Here is a 22,013-nt window from a genome sequence, read left to right on the forward strand (position 1 = left end):
CTGTTCACCTAAGAAATGAGAATATTTCCACATGAATAAATGGCCTTGCTTAATTCTAGTACAGCCAGAAATGGAGCAGAACAATTAGAGAAACTACACTCAGTTTGTGTGATAAAGATTTTCATAGCTCCTTCAGCCTGAAGATCTGTTATGTTTAGCAGAATGAAACCTGCCAAAATAGTACATGAAACTGAGTACTGTGTCACTGTTCTAAACTGCCCACTCTGTGAACAAGGGATGAGGCTTCCATGGCTGTAATGAGTTTATAGTTAACTTGAACAAAACCCATTGGGTGACTGTGCACCTCGTTAGCATTAGACTTTCTGTCAGATCCTTTTGCCTCTTAGCCACCAGATTGTTCCAAAATATTCATTTGCAGTCATTTACTCTTGTAGGTAAAAAAAGGATAAATTCTTAAACTGCCTCCATTACTTTTGTTGTTGTTGTGGCAGGCAGCAGTGTTATTTCTGCAGCTCTTTGGCAGGTAAGATGTGTGAGCCATTTGAAGATGGAGCTTTACCCTGAAAACAAACCAGCACTGGAATTAAGTATAGACCTTAAATACTACAGCATTAGATTAAAAATTAGGACATATGTAAAGAAAGCCAGCCCCACAACTCTGGGGTAGTTCTGACTGTTCAGATTGCTTTCTATTATGACAGAAAAGTTCAACTTGATTTTTTTTCTTTTAAGAATATCTGGTTTTTCTAACCATATCCCACATATCAAGAGATCTGTAATGGAGTTGCAATTCAACTGCATCAATACAGTTGAGTCTGGAAAAAGAATGGAATGGTATCCAACTGCAAGTAATCAGCAAAAGCAAGTAGACAAGGATGACAAAAACAAGCTAGAATTTTTAAGGACATAAGTGCTAATTTCTTTGATCTAGAAAATAATTACATAGAGTAGAGGATTAGGATTTCAGTCTTTGCTGGGAGATCTTGCTGCAAGCAGCAGAGCAGCACCCATGGTCTCAAATCAGTAAAAACTTAGTGTTACATCCAGACAACTTCATCTCAGTCTAATATCATGAGATTTTTAAAGTTCTTAGGTGTAGCTTATTATTTTATTCCTTAGCTAATTTAATAAATGAATCCAGTAGGTATTAGAATTGTTATTAAGGCAATGACAACTTGAGGGTTCTGGTTAATAAGATAAAAATAAAGTAGTTTGGTTAAATAAACTTTGAAGCAGAAAGCCTGAAGGCCTCTTGTTATTACCTCATTAACAAGAAATGCCATTAAGTTATTATTATCCTGTAATGGTTCTCCTTCTTATCACTCTTGCATTCTGATCAGCAGGCATATTTAATGAAATAGCAATAAATTTTAAGAAATTATATGTACCCAAGCAAGACTAGAAACTGAAAATGGAAATAGAAAGATTTAACTTTTGAACATACACTTTTGAAATGGGAAAAGATTCTGCATGTTCTTACAACAAAGCTTTGGAATGAAAGCAAAAGTTTATGACACATTTTATTAGACCTGTAAATCTGAAAGCTTAGCTGTAGTTTTTAATTTTTATTTTGCCTCCATAACTATTTTTATACCCTCTTTATAGTTGACTGGTCCAAATAAGTTCTGCTAGAAGTCTATGCCCCATTAGTCTTCTGTAATAAAATGTGAACCTGGCTAAAATAAAACATGATGCTTTAAGAGCAATTAAGAATGGTCTTTTGTAGATAACTGTAACATGAAATACAATCACTGTTTTTATTAATGGATTTGGGAAAAGCAGCTTAGTGATTTATAGCACTGAAAAGGGTTATTTTACATTTTTATTTCTTTTATTTTATGTCTCACTCTTCAGAAAACCTTTTAAGACTCCTGAAATAATCCAAATCTGTGTTTCTAATGTTTATCATGTTAATGTGAACCTTGGTATCCATTTTATTTAGGTAGTGCTGTGATGTCAGCTAAGAAGGTGTCCTTTATTTGCTGTTTCTCCACTCCAGAAAGTGTTGGCTCTGAAAGAAAATCTTGTTGGATGTTTTATAAGAGTGATAAAATGTAAAAGCTGTGCATTGTACTTATAAAGGCAGGATTTGAAGGCTACAGACATAATCTACTGGGTATTGTCTGAGCACAGAGCACAGCATTTAATCAACAAACAGTTTCTTAAAATGTATAAACACATTTGACACATGTCTTTTTTATTGTATAATAATTGTTTCTTTGTGATTATTACATTAAGCTTCTAATGACTTGAAGTCTTCAAGATGAGAGTTTGATATGGCTGGCAATGGAATCACCACTGTTAAACATGGAGATGTTGTTGTTATGTTTGGCACATTTAGAAAATTTCTGTTTGGATTTCCATTGTATTAAATATGGTGTTTGCAGGCAAAAAGTGTAAATTTGCCATCATTATGAATGGTGGGAGGAGGACAGAGAAGAAAAAAGGTCTAAAGTGAACAGTGTATTTCCTCATCTCCTTGGGACCATAAAGGCTACCAGTGTTCTGTGGGCTCTGTGCTTCTTTGGAGCTGCTTTCCCAAAGCCATGGAAGCTCCTTCTGGGCTCCTCCTGGCAAAGCAGGTACCTGAAGGGCTGTCACACACTGTCCTTTACAGCCACTCTGCATCTCTGGGGGCGAGCAAAGTCTGGATCTTGGTTACACAGAATTAGGAACGCGTTTCCTAGACTTTGTGTTAGTGTATTGGCATCTCAGATAAGAAATGGATTGCTGTGTGCTGGTGAGTGTTTGGATAAAGGCAACTCATTTGGTCTCTGAAACCCCTTTTTCCACAGCAGAGCTGAGTGTAGCTTTAAAAGCCATCAGCATGAGAGAAGGGCCACAGCAGTATTCCTCACAGGGTGCCTGCTGGCATTTAGCACATGCAGGATCAAAATAAAATGTGCCTTGTAAAGAACAGAGTATACACTCCTTCAGGCTAGGTAAGTCAAAATTCTAACTGATGAAACTAAATTTCGTGTCTGATATCAACATTTTGAAAAAACAATCAAAATCACATTAGGTAAACTTGTCTTCAACTAAATATATATACAGTACATATGTGTGCATATGTATGTGTAATTTATACATATATATTTGGGGAGTGGGTATTTTAGTGTACAAGAGGCTCTTTATGCTTCTGAAGGGTAGTAGGGATATGGTCACTGGCCTTATTGTGCTCTTTGTTTCACCTGCCTTAAGGAAGGGCAGGTTTTAAATGAAGTTTCTTCTACAGGAAATTCTACTTCCACAACTGTGGAAGCACATGATAAAAATCAGTAGCTTAATGCTTCTGCACTTACAGTAAAGTGTAGTTGCAAATGAAGCAATTTATTTGATTTGTAAGCACATTCACAAATGTTTTGACAACTTTCTAGTGTACACCACAAATTGTGTGGTAGCAGTGACTTCTGGGGTTAAACCTCCTGGCCCAAAACCAAGGGTGGCCTTAAGTGTCTTTAAATGCTTGGCCCACAGTATTATTTGGTAGGGACAAATAGCTGACATATACTGTGCTAGTAATATCCTCTGTCTGCTGTAACAAGATCCTTCCCCAGGCAGTGCAGGGCCCTATTTTTGGGGTGTGCAGTACAAAGTGGGCAGTCAGTCACCTTGAGTTCCACCCGCTTGACTTTCACTCCCCAGGGTCTCAGCTCCGTGCTCAGTGCTGGCTGCTGTTGGCACAGGCCTTGAGTCAGTCAAAATTCTGTTCATTCTTCAAGATAAGATCTGAAATAAATGTGCCTTTTGAAAACTTGTGTGGTTGCCATAGCCATAGGAATGCAGTCTTCATTTAAAATCAGCAGCACATCAGAGTCACTGTCTGTGTCGTTCAGAAAATGTTACATGGGGTTTATCCAGACACTCAGTCTAGAGAATGAGGAGGATGTGCATTTCCTTAGCTTAGCCTGCTTCAGAGAGCTAGCAAAGAAATGTTAGACTAAATCAAGAAGAATGAAAGAATCTGCTGTGTAGATTCTCTTTAAAAGTGATAGAATTGTGCTCTAAACTCATCTAGGACAGCTCTGAAATGTGTTACAGAAAGTCAAATGGAGCTGAAGGGTGAAGTATCCTAGGAGCAAGGACTGCATTGAGACTCAGCAATCCACCTGTGCAAATCTATTTGCCCCAAATCCACCTCCAGAAGAGGCAAGAGAACTGTAGGAACACAGGGGTTGTTATATTTTGCTGCATCATCTGAGGTAATTTTGTTATGAAGAAATCAACTCTATCTCTAGCAAATCTGAGTATAACAGCATTAAGGTAGATGACAGAATGATCCCCACCAAATTCACACAGGGATGTGAAATTTGAGGAAAAATATTTACCTTGGCATCATACCACCTGAGCATGAATGTATTATGTTACTGGTTTACAAAGGTTATATGCTAGATATTTTTCTTTCTCTGCATGGCTCTGAATGGAAATGAATAATTGTCATTTTGCTATAGCCATTTACAAGCATTAATGGTTGGTGAAAATGTACTTTCATGTGATCTTTCTCTTATTGCAACTCTAAACATGGCTGGGAGATCTGGAGTATAATTTAATTATCACTGTTTTTCTCACATTAAAGCAATTACAAACAACTTGCAGAACTAGTCAAACTTAAATATGCTCATACAGCTTAAGAAGAATTCTTGAAGACACGTGGTTCATATTTGGAGACAGGAGTGGCTGTGGCTGAAGGGAGTGTGTGATTACTCTTTGGTTACTGCTCATCACAGGTGACCACTTTTATCTTTTTCTGTCTTTTCCTTTTTGCTAAGATAGTTATTAAATATTTTATATAAATGCAGTAATTAATCTTTTTTTAACCTTTAGTGTTTTAAAACACTTAAGACATTTTGGAAGGACAATGTACAGTGGAAATACCAGGGATTGCATTAAAAAGAATGGGTACTTTGGTGTCTTAGTAGTAGTATTGACTTGAGAGTGAATAATAATGAGATTTAAGATGTATAAATCCATTCAGGGCCCTTGCTTGAGAATTTGTGTTGATGCAGTTCCCATGTTTTTTTCTCTCCCCCTGTCTCTGCTTAGCCTTTTACCTTCAAAACAGGCAGTAGGATTCAGAGATTAGCCTTGTGTTTTAGTTTTCACTGGAATTTGACATTTTTTATTAATATTTCCATCATTTGAGTTTCCTAACATGAAGAAATTCAGGGCAACTTGGATTTCTGTGAGAACATTGCTATTAACAGCAGCAGGGGAAGGGTATTAATTCAGGAGTTTTATAGAGATTTTGCTTGTAGCAGGTACAGTGTTTCAAATACTGTTCAGAATCATAGAGGGTGTGTGTATCACATCTCAGAGCAAGTGACTAATAATGTTTTGAAAAATTAGGTGCATGTTAGAGATCATTTATGTATAAATGGGTGTTGGGACTGTTCAAGTTTAGAATTCAGATTCTAGATACTTGGTTTCATTGTTTTGCCTTCATGCACAGATGTAGCCAAGACCAGCTAATTATTGTGTTTATGGCACATTTGAAGAGGTGGCTGTCCACAAACTAGTCAACAAAACCTGTCATTATTACTTTGTATTCTTGTCATTTTCTGTTGGCATTTAATATATTTTATATATTCTGATGTAAGTGTAAGTATTTATTATAGTATCCCAGAATTATTTTTTCAACATAACAAAAGAAGGTAGAGGCGCATAGCAGAAATGATGTTACTATGTAGAATCAAGTAAATATATTTGTATATTCATTGAGTTCAGTTGTATTTTAAATTCTATTGCTGTGAAGTATTCTGTACTGAAAAAAGGTTTTTTCTCCTTGTGAACAGATAATAGGTAAGTGAAGCTTAGTTTGATTTTGATTTATAGGACCAATCATTGATATTCATCATTGATGCACAGTAAGATGTGCCTTCAGCTCCCTCCATGGACAACAGATCTCCAGTTAACTCTGTACTAATTTGCACATATGCAACAGCTTTATTTTCAGCCTACTGTGTTTCCACTCAAGTCTTTACCTACAACTGTTGCCTTTGGTGGGGTGCTGTTTTCAGTATTTGCAAGTATAGAGTACTTGGGATAAAGCTTAATTATTAAAAGACCTACACTGTTATATAGAAAACTGAAAATATATCTTTTCCTATCCACTTAAGTGTGTAGAAGAAGCACAAAAATATTTTTTAATCAATTTCTTTCAGGTCTTTGTGTTCTCTGCTAGGAAATCATTTTGCTTTTTCATAATTCACAGAAGTTACCTTGTGCTTGTATGTGCCCATGTGTGTGACACTCAGTTCTGCACTGCTTGTACTGAGACACCTAATGTTGTTTATGTTGTCCTCCTAAATACCATAAGTGATATGAAATATGCACTAAGGACTTGCATAGAGAGAGAAAGACTTCCTAAAAATTTAGCTTACACAGGTTTGGGATGAAACAACCCACAGAGCAGTTGCTGAGATCACATACACAGACATTGTGCTTTCTGTAATTTTTAATTGCTTTTTAAATTATAGACTAGAAGCTGTTTGATGTCTTGAAAAGAGCTGAGTCTTTCTGTGGTTCGTGCTCTGGTTTTGGGGCTCTGGCTGAAATTTCATAGTCCTTTCAGGAATTCCCTCAGTGAGTTTGGAGGAGTCTCTTCATGAAATGTGAGAAAGCACTAGTTACCTAACTGTGCAGAGCAGCTTGTACAGACAGGAGAGTGGATGTCTCCAGCCTCCACGCATAAGGTATATTTAAAATCACATTTACTTACAAGCTAAATGGTATGTTTGCACTACACTAACATACTAGTTTAATGGATGCTGGAAACACCACCAATAATCAAAGGATTTTTATTGAGACGTGTTAGTGCATTGAGGCTGGGTTAAGATACTCGAGTATGAGCGTTCTTTCAGCAAGAGATATTAAACTTGTTTGTGTTCCTTCATTTAAGGCCAAATGTCATATCAGCTTTCAGTAATGCTAGATCTTTTCTTTCTTTTTTTTTCTTTCTAGGGCAGATAATGTTGTGATAGTATTTCAGTGCTTTTATTCCCATAAATTGCATACCGAATGAAAATGTGTCAAGAGTATCAACTGTTTACTGTAAAGGTATATTTGCTCTGCTTATCTAAATCCACCTATTTTCCTTGCAAAATTTCTTTAGAAGTCTATAAAATCATTTTGTGTATTGTCTGTAGAGTATAAAGAAAAAAGGTACACAGAAGAGGGGAATAAAAGAGCATTTAAGCTATGTGATAAATAGAAATGCTTGTGTCCTTTTTGTAAAAAAATCAACTCTGTGTATTTCAGAGTGTATTACTAGCGTGGCACACTGAGAATTTTCCTACATGAGGGTCAATTTAATCTTTGTGTTGTGTTGAACACTGCCTACACTGGCTCTGAAAGCTGTTTTTTTGAGAATATAGTCGCTTTGAGTCAGAAGGAAAGGGTACTAAGAATGCAATAATGTTGGTAAAATGCAATTCTTGGGAGCACTGCATTATCCTTGCTTGTGAACTTTTAGTAGCTTGATTTTCTATCAGAATAAACAAGAGTTGAATGATGACTAGGTCCTACTGATTACGTGCAGAGTTTATCACTCAGCTGTTACCAGCTGAAGTCTTGTGTAAACAGCTGGACCGCAGGGGACGTTCTCTGAATGGCGAGGGCTTCCCGGTTTGCTACCGCAGAACTGACTGCAAGGCAGGCTTTGGCAGCTCGTGTTAAACACACCCAGCCCCTGTGTTAGGGCACCTATTAGAGATACATCTCCCTTCTGAATCAAACTGAGCTTTTTCTGGGCGTCTGCTTTTTATCATCAAGATTTTTAAACTGCTCGCACTCGTTACCATGAGCGAAGTTGTCTCACTGGAGGGCTAAGTAGCTGCATATGGGTTTCCTATGCTTTGGACATGAATTTCCATGCTGCATCTGCATGCCTTTGAGGAGAGGCATTGTGTGGAGCTGCTTGGGCTCGTGTGTGTAGAGTTACTGCAGATGCTTTGCAGAAATGAAATTTGCTTGCGATTGAAATTGTGAAGTTAAGGAAAGTTGTGAAATTTACTGTGAGAGCTACCTGCTAAAAGGGCTGAGCAGGACTGGCTGAGAAAGCTTTTTGTTTGTTTGTTTGTTTGTTTGTTTGTCTTCTTCAGGTCCTGTTGAAAACGTACTAGAAAATAAATTATGTAGAGAAGTAAAGGTCTGTGTTTTTCTTAATAAATATGAAGGTTCGTTTAAATATGATATAATAGAAGTTGGAGTAAGAAAAATAAAATCGGTCTAAGGAAATGAGTAAACATTGACATTTATATTTGCATCATTCTACTTTAAAATAAATATGTGAAAATCAACATGGGGCTGTACAGACATCTTAAGATCAATGAAACCCAATAATGAAGCAGCACACTTGTTTACAGCTCAAGTGTTCAAGTCAGATGGCTGAAGGAGTTAAACACCTGGAGCAAGGCTGCCAAACTGCTAAGCTGGCTTTTGGCAGCAGTGGCAGCGTGCAGAGAGAGTTTTCCCTTCATTATGGTTCACTGACTAATTCATTCAATGCTGAGAAACCAATTGAGAGCTGAAAATTCAGGAAAGCTTCTTTTTCCTATTCTAACCTTTAAATATATTGATATGTAAGAGGACTTGAGCTGCAGGTTTTAGATGCTTGCTGGATGTGAAAGACAAAAATAAAATAATTAGTTTGGGTTTTTTTCATAATATATACAGTGCACTAAGTTTCATTTTAATAAAAAACAACTATTCAAGAAATTATCATCTTGTATATTTTCAATTTTTCCTAAAGGTAGACCTAAATAATATTTTTATCACTTTTATTAATATTTAAATAGTTAGAAAATATTTCCAAAGTAGTAAAATATATCAAATTGGCTAATAAAGTATGTATTATGTAGCATTGACAAAATACATTTCTATCAAGTATGGTAGTTATCATATTGAATTGTAAAACAATTTTTTTAATAGTTGCTAGTCAATGAGCAGTATTTTTGTAAGAAAACAACCGAAAGTTTTAATTAGCACTCCTTGTCTTCTTACAAATAATTCCTTCTTTTGGTGCTTCCATTTCTGTTTTGCTTTGTTGTTCCTCTAAAGCTATTCTTTCGTGACAAAATATAAGCTTTCTCTGTCAGATCTTAAACATTTACTGATAGCAATAATTGGTTTATGAAAGTATCTCAGGTTTGCCTATTAGAAAATAAATACTTCTTTTAAAAGGCTAGAGGTCATATATGTTTTGATAAATTATATTTTTTCACCAGATCTCTTTTATTCTGCCTATGCTTGTAAAGGCAAGGAAGAAGTCTCATGTATGTTCTCTAGTTCAATTTAAGCCCACTGCTAAATTTGTTGAATATGTTTGAGAAATAAACTTTTGGATAAACAGATGGACTTACAGAGAATTGAATTACAGGAAATACTCAGTTTGCAGTTGTAGTTTTAGTTATTCCTCACCTTTTGATTCGAGAAGTTAGACATAAGTTAGAATGCTTTAATCTAATATGGACTTTTGGCTGTGATCTTTTAGTTACGTAAACAAAGAGCAGTGTTCACAGGAATGCATCAAGTATTGGTTGATTAAGATTTCAAATGTTTTTGAAGGTTTTTCTTTTTGAGAGGATTGCAGTTGTAGATAAATATTTTTCTAGCTTATTAAGCTCTATTTCATCCCTCTGTAATTTCAAGTTTCATAACCTTTCCCTCTTATTTCAAGAGATATTTTGTATATGAAAAGATCATGTCAAAACTTAGCTCTACCCTTCATCAGGCTTTTTAAAATCTGAGTTAGAATTCTGTTTCTAAGATAAACAGATTTGGATCAGAAAGATTTTCAACTAGCTGGTATTCATTTTGGCTGAGAGTTCAAGCAACATCTTTAATCATATTTTTGTTGATTATTTATTAGTTTCTGTGGGAAATCAAAGGACAGACAACCTAAAATACGTCTTCCGTAAGATACATCATGAATCAGAAGCTGTAGCAAAGAATTTCTAGGATGTGCCTTTCATGTACTTATATGAACTGATTGAGAGATAAAATATACATCTTTAGTGTGTGTATAACATGCAGATGAAGGCTGACCCAAAAATGGAAGACATCAATATCTGGCTGGAGTAAGATTTGTATTTCGTTACCAGAGTAAGAAAATCCGTTGTGGGAGAAAACAGTATTTCTGTTCTGTTCCATGTCATCTGAAGGACAGTGGTTATCACTAATGCAAAACATCAAAGAAAATTGGTATAAAGGTGCACATTTAGAAGACATTGGCTACCTTTGGAAATCTTGAAAAACATGTGTTTCCATAATTGGCATGTACTTGTATGGGGTAGTAATAAAATATGATAGCATCTCAATATATCTGTGAGACCCCCATCAAGTTTTAGCAGTCACTATTATGTATTTTTGAATTATGACAGTCAAAGACTGACCTTAGTGCTGACACTAATGAGGAGAAAACAGTCTCTTCTTGGAAAATAAACACTCACTGCATTTTACTGCATGCGTCAGTGGTACAAAAAACCAAAATCAGTTAATTGAAAATGTGATTATGTAAAACTAATTTTGTGTTTTGAATCTGCTGCTGAAAAAAATATCATTCTAAGATTTTTACAAGTTTAGTAACCCACATTTCATTCAGGAAGCTCCGAGCCAGGGAGAAGCACCACTGTCTAACAGAACGAGCAGAAGCATTTTGGTCATTCCTAGCTGCCAGTTCATATCTTTGAGCTTTTTTAGCTGCTTCAGCTTGCAGGGGATTTTTCTCCTTCCTGCTCCCTTCCCCAGTCTTTCTTGGTGAACATTTTCTAGATTTCCTACTTCTCTAGTATGAGGGTACCTGTCATCAGTGATGTAAAGTGTTGCTGCAATAATTTGTTGGTAAAAACTGAGCAGACAGAATGTCCATCATCAAATGCTCCACCAGGATGCTGCTGGCTGTTGAGAGAAGGATTGAATTATTGAAAAAGTGGTGCATGCCCCTAGCAAAAATACTAGAGAAAAAATAAATGGCGAGCAGATTTATGCCAGATTTGTGATGGAATTGGGATTTGTTTCCAAAATGTATTGACAGTTTAATAAAAATAATTTAAGTATGGAATTTTATCATTAAAGCCAATTATTTTTCTCATCTTTGTTTCCAGTGTGAGTAGCAAATACATTTTTCTCTGTGTGTTTTTTCTCTGTGTTATAGTTTGGCAGTAGAAATAGTTCTATTTTTTTTCCCACCAACACAGGATAATAAAAACCAAAAGACAAATATAATTTTTTAAAAAGATAAATAATATAACATGCTCTTCATTTTTTATTGGAAAGCAATCAAATATCTTGTTACAAGATTATTTTTCTTCTGTAAAATACACCACACTTTTTTTCAAAAAGCTCTTTCTTATAGGGTGGAGCTAACGATTTTGTTTAAATTTTTGGCTTTTCCTTGTGAAGGTTTCCAAAGGGCAGAGTCTGCTGCAGTATTAAAACAGAGGTTTAGTGCTGTATTAGGTGGTGGTTGGCAGTCTGAGTATCAGTGCTGCCAAATATAATATGATTCAAACACCACTAATAGTTTCTACTTAGCCATATGTGTGATTTTGTAAATGTCTATGGAAATTGTGCAATAGTCTTTTTTTTTTTTTTTGGGACGATCTATACAGGCAAACACAAAGTGTGTCCTCATTCTGCATCCTAAGGCAAGATCTCCAAAAATGAGAACGTAGGAGCCACTAGCCAAAATACAGCACAGCTTTTATTTTGCGGGCTTGTGTCATCTTCAGTGTAAAAGCTCTGTCTATGCAAAAATAAATTCATTACCTTATGCTTCATTTTCATCCAATGAGCCAAGTCCTTGAGGGAAGCATCAACTTGTAATTAGAGAACTAAATAAGAATACAGTAAATTCACGAATACAAGCCGCACTGAGTATAAGCCGCATCTCTGGGTGTTGGCAAATATTTCGGTTTTTGTCCATAGATAAGCCGCACACGAATATAAGCCGCTCTGTCGTTCGCAGCGAGGACCCGCGTGCAATTAGTAACAGAACCGCGGGAGGGCGGGGTTTACTGGCTGAGCTAAGGCTGTGCAGGCTCGGCCCGCTAGGGGCCACTGACGGGGCCAGGTGGCCCAGCCCAGCGCTGCCGCTCGGGGCCGGCCGCCGCTGCCCCTGGGCTCGGTCACCCCGGGTCGGCGCTGCCCCGCGGTGGCAGGCAGGGACGGAGCTTCCCCCGCTCCTACGGCAGCGGCGGCGCCTCCTCCCCGGGCCGCGGCAATGGCTGCGCAGGGCTCCCGTCGGCTCCCGGAGCCGCGGCAATGGCGGCGCGGCCCCCCCGCGTCCTCCCCGAGCCGTGGCAATGGCGGCGCCCCCCCCACCTCTTCTCCCCGGGCCGCGGCAATGGCGGCGCCCCCCCCGTCGGCTCCCCGGGCCGCGGCAATGGCGGCGCCCCCCCCCCCTCCTCCCCTGGGCTGCGGCAGAGGAGGAAAGAGAGCTCTCCCGCCTCTCTCCCCGCCCCCCGTGCTGCCTGCAGGGAGCCAGGGCAACACGGTAACACTGTAACAATCGTGGAATGCCGGCTTTTACTGGCCGGTGCTTGGCTCGGCACTCTGGCTGGCACGTCTGGGGTTGCAAATGTCAGAAAATTATTAATATATTAGCCGCACCCGACTATTAGCCGCACTTCCGGGTTTCCACCAAAATTTTTGTCAAATTGCTGCGGCTTGTATTCGTGAAATTACTGTAATTAAAGAATAAATTAGGTCCAGCCCCATGTTTGCATGCCTTTGTCGAGAAGGTGAGAGAAGCTCCTGCAGTTTGTTCCACTTGCATCTTAAAATGAAAGCAAAGCCTGCTGTGTTTTCCCCTGCCCTTTTCATAAATACTTCTTTTTTTTTCTTTATTGAAATGATTTAAGGACACTTGGGACTAAGAATTTTTATTTTTTTTAAATAGTCATTATTTAGTTTCTAGATGTATTGGTGAGGAAACAAAGATTACCTTGTTCATAAGGGAATTGGTGCCCCAGGTTAATGTCCAGGTGTTCTTTCAACTGATGGCTGAGACTAATTTCTTCCTGGCCCTCTGGTAACCAGCTGAAGCAGAGCCCAGCTGGTATATCTTCACTCTTGCATACCAACATCTTTCACTGATTCACACATTTCCTTGTATTCTCAGTACTTCCTCTACTGCTTAACAATCTTTGAACAGTAGTTTGAAGATAAATGCTGTTTTGCCTTGCAATGGCTGCATCTGACCCAAGGAATTAATTTTATTTTTTTTAATCATAATCTCATAATGATCCTTGTAAGCTCCATTTGTCAAAAGGTCATAAATTTAGGAACCCATCAAAGGTTTGCTAAAGAAATACTTAACACTGAATATTATCTGGTTTGAATCTTGTGTGTTTGGATGGCATTTCAGCAGGTAATGCTACAAAGAAGAGTTCCAAATATGTTTAAGTCAAGCGTTCAGTCTCTTATTTCTCTTATTTTCTCACACATACATATGCATACCTATCTCTTGCCACCTGTCAAAGTTCACAATTGGAGTCAGATTTTGCCTGCTACACATAGACTATATCAATCTAAAAATACACTGAGCAGCAGAGACATCTGATGTTCTTTCACTGCATTCTGAATTTAAGGTGCATATATCATGTGCTTAGTTTTTAAGCTTCCTTGCAAAGTTTACAGTTTTTTTGTGGTCACCATTTGGTATGTGCTCTGCTTGAGTAAGGGATGTAGTAAATGTTAGATGGGAGCAGGCAAGGGGACAGCAAAAGGGATGCCAGCAGTTTTAATTGCATCTTAGGAAAGAATATGCTTACCCTGGGGGTACGTGGGAAGTGGAAGCTGCAGAGTTGGAGTTTCTTGTGGGAAAAGATCACAAGCAAAGTGATCTTTGCATGTGCTGTTGACCAGTAAAGTAGGAAGAAGGCAGTTCACTATTTGTGTGGTGAAAAATGTGTGATGGGACTGCTCAGAATAGAGAAATAAATTTAACCTCATGCTGAAAACACCAGCTTGAGGAAATAGACTCTGAAAGCATTGTCAGGGCAAAACAGCACAGTCACGAGGGATTCACTGAAGTAAAATAGCTTCAGAGCTTTCATATGAGCCAGGGTAAAACTTCACAGTTCTAAATGCTGCTCAGCACTACTGTAGAGGTATTGGTGTGATGTTACTTGGCTGTATATAACTGAATATACAGACTATGTACATTTGGACATTTAGACCAAATTGAATTCAGAGAGAATTATGTGCACCAGCTATGAAGGACTGGTAATTAAGATGTGGAAAGAGAAGGAAGTCCTTATTCACCAGAGTGTCCATATAACTCCATTTCTGCTTTCACTGTAATCATTCAGGACTCTTCTATCCCTGACAGCACAAGTAACATTTAAATTTAAATATTGACAACTGTAGAAGAGGGAAGGTGGAAGCTACTTATCATGGTTTGTGTAAAGAATTCTTGTTTGAACAGCTCTTTTGAGAGAACTTCTGAAATTATTTCCTGTTGTCTGTACAAACTGAAGTGCAGTTCAGTGAGTTATGTTAATTCTCTCAGGGCTGTGTGCAGTATCTTCTGGGGATTCTTCAGTTCCACAAGGACCTTCACAGCATAACTGCATGCTCTAATTATATAATCACACATTTGCACCACTTAAGTCATTAAGTATAATTGCATTTGCCATGAGGACATGCAATAATAGAGCAAAAATTACTTCTAGAAAAATGATGCAACAGAATCTTAAAAAAAATTACATATGTAAGGCATACTTACCAAAATATAGTATATACTGGAGGTTAAAAACTCCCATGATGTACAAATATTTGCAAAATCTCAGTGTTTTCTTATGCAAGCACTTGTGAAATATTTGCCTTAATTTGGGTGCAGTTTTTGTTGTTAAACTCATCTTACATAGAAACAATACCAGTTGTTGAGAACTGTAATTCTGGATGTAGGTAGTTGAACCTTTGTGTATGGATTCTACCATCCTATTTAGCTAGGAAAATATGATCTAAATAGCTTGATAGTTTTACAGGACTTGAGTTACAGAAAAACATGGTGCAAGGGTTAGTGTGGCACAAGTCTGCAAGTGATGCTCTCCATTCTGTCCCTGGTGTGGTACTGTGAGTGGGAGCTGTTGTTACTCTGCTGGTGGAACGATATTTTGGATGAGATAAAAGTTGTGTTTTTGAGGTATTGTGCAGACTGCTAGTATGTATTCCACAAGCACTCTAGGAAGAGAAGAGCCTTGGTCCCAATAGCCATGAAAATAGGTGCACTCAGACTCATTCCCCAGACTTTTTCATTTGGACTCTGATTTATCTTTTCCTAAAACTGTTGATTTGTGTTAAACAGCTGTTGCCTTTTATTCAGACCTGGCTGGAGTTCAGCAATTTATCTGAAGTTGTGAAGGTATTCTAAGACAACTCATCAAAGGCTCAGCAAAAACAGTTTCTTAATGGGAAGTAATTTTCCAATCACCATATAACAGAGCTGTAATAATACATTGGAGTGTTCTTTGATGTAGCTTAAGGCATACAGTTGCCTAATAAGGATGCCTAATTGTGTAGGTTTCATTGTACACAGCTGAGGAACAGTTTTCAATAGCTTCCAACGTATTATGAATTACTTTTGACTGAAGTTTAAATACAAGATTATATCATAGAATGAAAATGGAGATGTGCTGCATTAGCATAATTATATCTCTCTAGTTGTAAATATTTATATAACAATACTACAAAGACCAGATATAGTTATGTGTTTTTATTCCAGTTGGTCTAAACATTCAAGAAAAACTAGTTCTTCAGCAGTTCTAGGAATAGTTTACTTGTCAAGTTACGAATAAACTTTTTGAGACTTTACGTTCAGTTTTCTAATACAGATTTATTTTTTCTTATTTATTTGCTTCAAATATTTCACTCTTTTTTAAATGCTATCCTGTGAAATTTCTCGTACTTCTAAAAAGATTTTTAAAAGCAAGCCACTTTTAAGTGAAATTTTCTGTTGGAAAAGCATGTTTATAAAGCTCACCTGTACCATTCTTTTAAAGAGAAGCTCAGAGAAGGGACATTGTCTGCTAGGTATCTCTCTGAACATATGGGCTGAATTACTCAGCAAAGATTTGAACTACACTGTTTCAGATTGGTTACGGTGGTAAAAACTGCCTCGCACTGCTCTGCAGAAGAGGGATGGATAAAATGCTCTTTGAACAGTCAAGATTTTTTAAAAATGTCAGTGCAGAGGGCTTGCATTTGTGTTTGGCTTTCTAGACCTGCCTCTTGACCTTCTAATTACTTGATTTGAAACAGCACTGAGGGTATAATAAAACTGGAGGTTGTCTCTCGTTTGCTTTATCATAAATTAAAGCTGTTAGTTTGGTGAGGTGAAAGTAAAGGCAGAGTGTTCATTACTGCTCAAGTGACGGCTTGTCAATAGCACTGCCTTTTAGTTTGTTCTAGTCAGCACTTGCTGTGCATTTTGTTGGACCACTGGGAAATAAATACAACAAGATTATACATTTGGAATACCACAAGAGTTCATGAAGGGAAAAACCAAAAAAAACCCCAACCAGATGATAAATTATACACTTGGTAGAAAGTGACATGCTATCTTGTGCTATTAACAACCAGAGATAATTGCAGTGAATTGTAATTGCAGTTTGCAACTTACAGTACAGTGTGTCCAACATCAATCTTAATAGTGAACAAAGCAATTTATATTAAAAGTTAATTCACTTGGTAAGTTTCGGCTGTATACAAGGGAGCTAACAGATGTAGCTTTTCAGAAAGTTCAAAGGCATTTGGAACATGGAGGGAAATGCTAATGTAGTAAGCCTCAGAGAAATATTGCATTACTACTTGTAATGAAAACAAATGTATGCCATTATATCCCAGTTTGTGTTTATTTAATAAACTATGCAGTTTTGTACGTTGAAGAAATTCTGGTTTTGAATGTAACAGAACCAAATTTTTACTCATAGATTACACAAGAATAGCGATTGCATATGTATATAGCAAAATGGGGGTCTAGATTTCCATGTATTTGATTCGCTATTCGGTTTTAACTTAATCCTTTTATGAGTCAGTACTAAAAGGAGTGTGTGTGTGTGTGTATGTGTTTATACATACGTATTGCTGCAATTTTTTAATCTAGGCCTTTATTCTGGAATTGTTTAGTAGTGCCCTGAGTATTTTGCTGGGTTGCCTGGTCATAATTACCCCAGATTTTGAGCGATATCTTTAATTGGTTTTAATTAAAGTGAAACTTTATTTTGGGAGAGCCTAACACCCCTTCTGACGGAGATGATAATCTGGCATTCACTGACCATCCAGTGGTGCCCTCCTGTCTGGGAGAGCTTCTGCGTACGCGCTGACTTTGTTTTGTGGGCTGCAGCACTTCACATTTGCTTTAACAAGCATTACCATTCTCTGAGTGTTGTGGTCAGCCCTCGGTGGTCATCAAATGACAGAGAATGCCCTGATGTGCAGAGTCATGTTCCAAGCACGCAGTGACTGCTGTGCATGGACTGGCTGTGCATTGGCGGGTGACCATCGGTGCAGTTTGAAAACTCAGGGTGAAAGTGCTGCCATTTTCAATAGTTACTTGGCAAAGTATGAAAATCTCCAAATTAAGGTATAATTATATTTGCCTAACTGAATAATTGCTACATTTTTTTAGAATGTGGAAAAATATTGAAAGGGAAGAGAGTTGAGGAGGACCTTTTGCTCACTGTCACCTACAGATCCTCACCTCCATCAGAGAGTTCATCTAGCAGAAGGAAGCATTGCTCCACATTTTGTGCCATCTTGCTTTCTCATAAACGTCTTGTCCTTAAGAGAGAGCAGAGTTAGTTCATGTGTAAGTCTTGTCTAGGGTTTCACCCAGTGTCAGCTGCTTTAGTTCTACTGAATTCAGTGGAACAAAGACATTTAGCACTAACTAATGATTGATTCTCACAGGAGTTTGGAGAGTAGCTGAAAAGCTGGACTGAAGCTATTTTTCTTCTTCATGGCATTATTTTTGTTAGGTAGGTAGGAGTGTGTAATTCAGAACTAACAATCATGTTTAGATGGATAGCTTGGAGCTTTGCTTGTCTCTGCTCAAGGAAATCCAGAGCTGCACTAAATGTCTTATATGTGTATCTTATATTATCTCTCTTATACACATGTGCATTAGGCAGAGGTTTGATTTCAGTAAAGATTTAATATCCTGTTAAAAACACAGTCTTAAATTATTTGATCATTAAATTTTTAATGTGGAGGTTAACTAGTGGTATGTAGTAGCACACTTGTAAATTTGATTGTAAATACTTGGCTGGAATTTTTAGAATTATATAGAAAATATAAAAGAAAAAAAAACACCTTTACTTTTTTTCTGGTAATTAATTTTCTCCTGTATAACAACATATTGGATCTGACATAAATTGGCAGGAAAGGTAATTTGAGAAACAAAGCTTAGAATGTTACATATAATTTTCCATTTGTTTTAGCAAAAGTCATCTATAGATCTGAGGGATGTTTTGACAGCCAGTCATTCTGGATGTACATTATCCAATTGAAATTATTTTTGTTTACTTTTTCAAGGGTAATAATAGAATTATTAAAAATACATAGAAATTTATTTTACTTCATTTTATCAGGAGCAAGTTTCTGCATTTCTGGATTACACTATATATTATAATTCATTTTGTTGAAAAGGGCATGTGGTGCTGCCTGTGTGTGTATATATCTATACACACATTTTATGTGTCATAGTAGGAATTGAGTTCTTTCCCTTTGCTATGTGACTGTAAGTGCATATTCCATGTATTATTCTAGCAGAACAGAAAAACATCAAACAAATTAATCCTAAAATGCATATCTAGTCTGTAACCTGTTTTACACTGAAGAGTAGAGGGAAGTTGGACAGGGCAGTGTGTAGCATCACTGCTCCTGGCACTGGAACATCTGCCTGCCGGCATGGGCAGGTGGAAAAGCACAGGAATTGTGCTGTAAGTTCAGAGCAAGGATCCATCAAACTCCTGCTCTGCCTCCAGGAGTGGCCACGTGCAGACATGTAGGGAATAAGAGCGGGGCAGCTACAAATGGTATTTTTTTCAGTCTCCAGGTATGAATGAAGGGGGTTCTTATCCATGATGCCAAGGCCCCAGTGCTGTGTCTGCACAGCTGTTCCAGGTGTGTGCTGCAGGAGCCTTGGAGTGCCCAGCTCTTGCTTTCCCTCTCTGCAGGCAGCACTGGGATGCAGCAGCAGTGCACGAGGCTGGGCAATACAGGCTGCAACAGCGTCAGGTTACCTTGCAGGAAAAAAGAATTGGAAAACACAGGGAATCAAATTTCTGAAAAGCTCAGCAGTTAAGACCTTCTGTTTAACAATCTGGTTAAAGGAGACAGGTTTTCACAGGAGTTCACGTTCCATGTATGTATTTACTCTCCTTATGTATATACATTCCATAAAAAGGTGTGCCTGTCTTCTTCCCCAGGCACTCTGAGAAATGTCAAAAGTCCAATTATAGAAATAGACTACTTGGAACCCTTCATTCACCTAGAAATTAACATAAATCATAATCTGGGAACAAACTTTATTCCTAGGTTTTATTGTCTCCCACCAGAACAGTTAAATGGCCAGACATCAAAATTACTGAGCTGTTAGAAACTCTTCACCCAGAACAGAATTTATTTGGTTTTTGCACGTGCATATCTGAAAAATTCCTGAAAATTTCTCTTGTGAGTCAGATGTGGCTTAATATTGCCCTTTCTTTATTTAAATGATGTCACTTTGTCCATTAATGAGGATGTTTAGCATTAATTTGTAGTATGTTTAGCACCTACTTTGGAGAAAAAGTTGCAAAGTGTTAAAAAAAGAAACTTAGTGTGAGGAATTTATTAATGATGAAAATGAGCAACACGGGAAAAACCTGAAGGATTCTACAATATAAATAATGGAGCATGCCATGAAATACCTTTTCATATAATTGAAATAATTTACAGTATTCCTCAAACAGAAAAATGTAAGTAGCTGAAGGATCTGCTATGATATTTTTATTTCTTCAAAACTGAAATATATTAGGGTTATGGAGAGGAACAGAAAGCAGAAGACATTGACTAGCAACTCCTTTTTAAATATTAGGGTGCTAGAACTAGATTAACTGATTTACCAGTGGAGTTGGAGAAATAAAAGCAATACATTTGATAGTTATAAGTTTTAAGTTCCTACTATTTCTTCACAAGATTCCAAGAAATTGCATGCACATAGGGAAATGCATTTTGGTAAAAATTCAGTACATTCAATTATAGTTTTATATTTGTATTCTGTGTTCACTAATACAAACATCATTATGTTAGTCCTTCCATATTACTTTTTGGCAGTAGATCTCTGAACATCTTACTAAGAGGTAAATAATGTTACATTTCAGGAAACCAGTGAACAGAGAACTCATTCAATGTGACTTTGAAATATTGTGTTACTTTATTTAACAACTTTTAATTATCCATTCAAACAGTCAAAGCAGGATCCTATTTGGATAGCGTGCCATATAATGGAAATGAAAAATACGCACTCCAAGAAACAAGATTACAGAGACTGTTGTCTGAAAGCAATTTGCTGAAAGCATTTAGACCATTCTTGCAAAATAAGGATGTGTTAAAAGAAAATTTATATTCCTGTAAGGAATTTTAATAAGATCCTCTTCAAACTTGAACCTAGTTCCAGTTCTTAGGACTTTTGTGGGGAAAAACAAGTCCAACTCTGGTTACATCAAGACAAATGAAAGCAGGTCAAGAAACCCAGCTCCTCCCCCACTATAGTCTGTGAAAACATGATCCAGCCTGAATATTTGGTGTGGTGTCTGTGCTAGGAAGAAGCATGAACAATTCTGGTAAAGTAGTGAAAATAGGAATTTGGGGTTTGGAGGGGTTTTTTGTTATTATGAAATATGCAAAGCGGGTGAAGTTATTGCAAGCTGGATGTTTGCTGCAGCGCATTTGCGCTTCAGGATCGCAAGTAGATTCTGGTTTTAGGCATTAGAAAAGAGATGTCAGTGGGGATTTATTTTTTTTCAAAGTAAAAACAAGTAGCAGGGTTAAACAAAGAAAAGTTTAGGTTATTAAATAAAGTTCCAATACTTCTTACTCGCTCAAGATATTTGCAGCAAGTTCTCTGGAGTAGAAAATGAAGGGAATGTGCCATGCAATTTTTCTTTAGCCTTTTTGCAATGCAACAGGGCAATCGATACAAATCTTTGCAGTAATCATATATTGATTTTCCTAGAATATAACTCCATTTAAAGCATTTTTATCCCCAGGAGTGAAAGCATTGGAGGCTATCAAAGGAGGAAGTAGCTTTCCTTGACCCCATCTGCAGTTCACATTGATTAACAGAGGCTAGGTAAAATAAATAAATATGTGTGAGAGAGAATAAAGAAGAAAGAGTCACAGAAAGGTTAATACTGGCTGGGGAGAAACATAATTATAGTGCATTAGGGTTTTTGTAAAATTATTAGGTCAGGGTAAGCTAACAAGTGACTTGGAGAAGGTGGATTCTTCATTAAATCAGAGCCAAATATTTCAATACCTATTTTTCACTGACTCTGCTACAAATTCAAATAATGTGGAGCTTTCTAATGATCTGCCCCTGTGCACATGCAGGTATCAGGACAGTGAAATCAAGTTGAAACCAGTAGGTTTTCACTTTACCCTGTAATGGAACGTCTGTTATAATGTACTGAGCCTGGGAGAAATTCATAGTGAGTGTGCAGAGGTGGCATTGAAAGAAGCTTGATGATCCATGAGATTTTATTTTTATTAATTGTAAAAATGCTGTTGTTGTAGGTGGTATTTTAAAGTTGCAAAAACACAATAGATCTGTTTTCTTTTTTATTTAATTTTATGAAACATTAAAGATAAGACACTATTTTAATACAATTTTAGTAACACTGAGCAATTCTCTCCTGCTTTCATGTCCTGAATGCAGTTTTCAGTTTTTAACCACTTGCTTTATTCACTGCTACTGCAAAGCAGACAATGTCACATCTCATGTAAGTGTCACACTCTCCTAGGAGACAGTAAACCAAGGCCATATGTCATAATTTTGGAATCAGATT

General features: G+C 37.3%; 1 protein-coding gene across 3 annotated transcripts in view; it reads left to right on the forward strand.

Annotated features, from left to right (window-relative positions):
* FTO (FTO alpha-ketoglutarate dependent dioxygenase) overlaps nt 1–22,013 on the forward strand; it is a 232,504-nt gene that overhangs the window by 138,487 nt on the left and 72,004 nt on the right. The gene's annotated exons all lie outside the window — the stretch shown is intronic.

This window comes from Catharus ustulatus, chromosome 11, assembly GCF_009819885.2.
Source record: "Catharus ustulatus isolate bCatUst1 chromosome 11, bCatUst1.pri.v2, whole genome shotgun sequence".
Classification (NCBI taxonomy): Eukaryota; Metazoa; Chordata; class Aves; order Passeriformes; family Turdidae; genus Catharus; species Catharus ustulatus.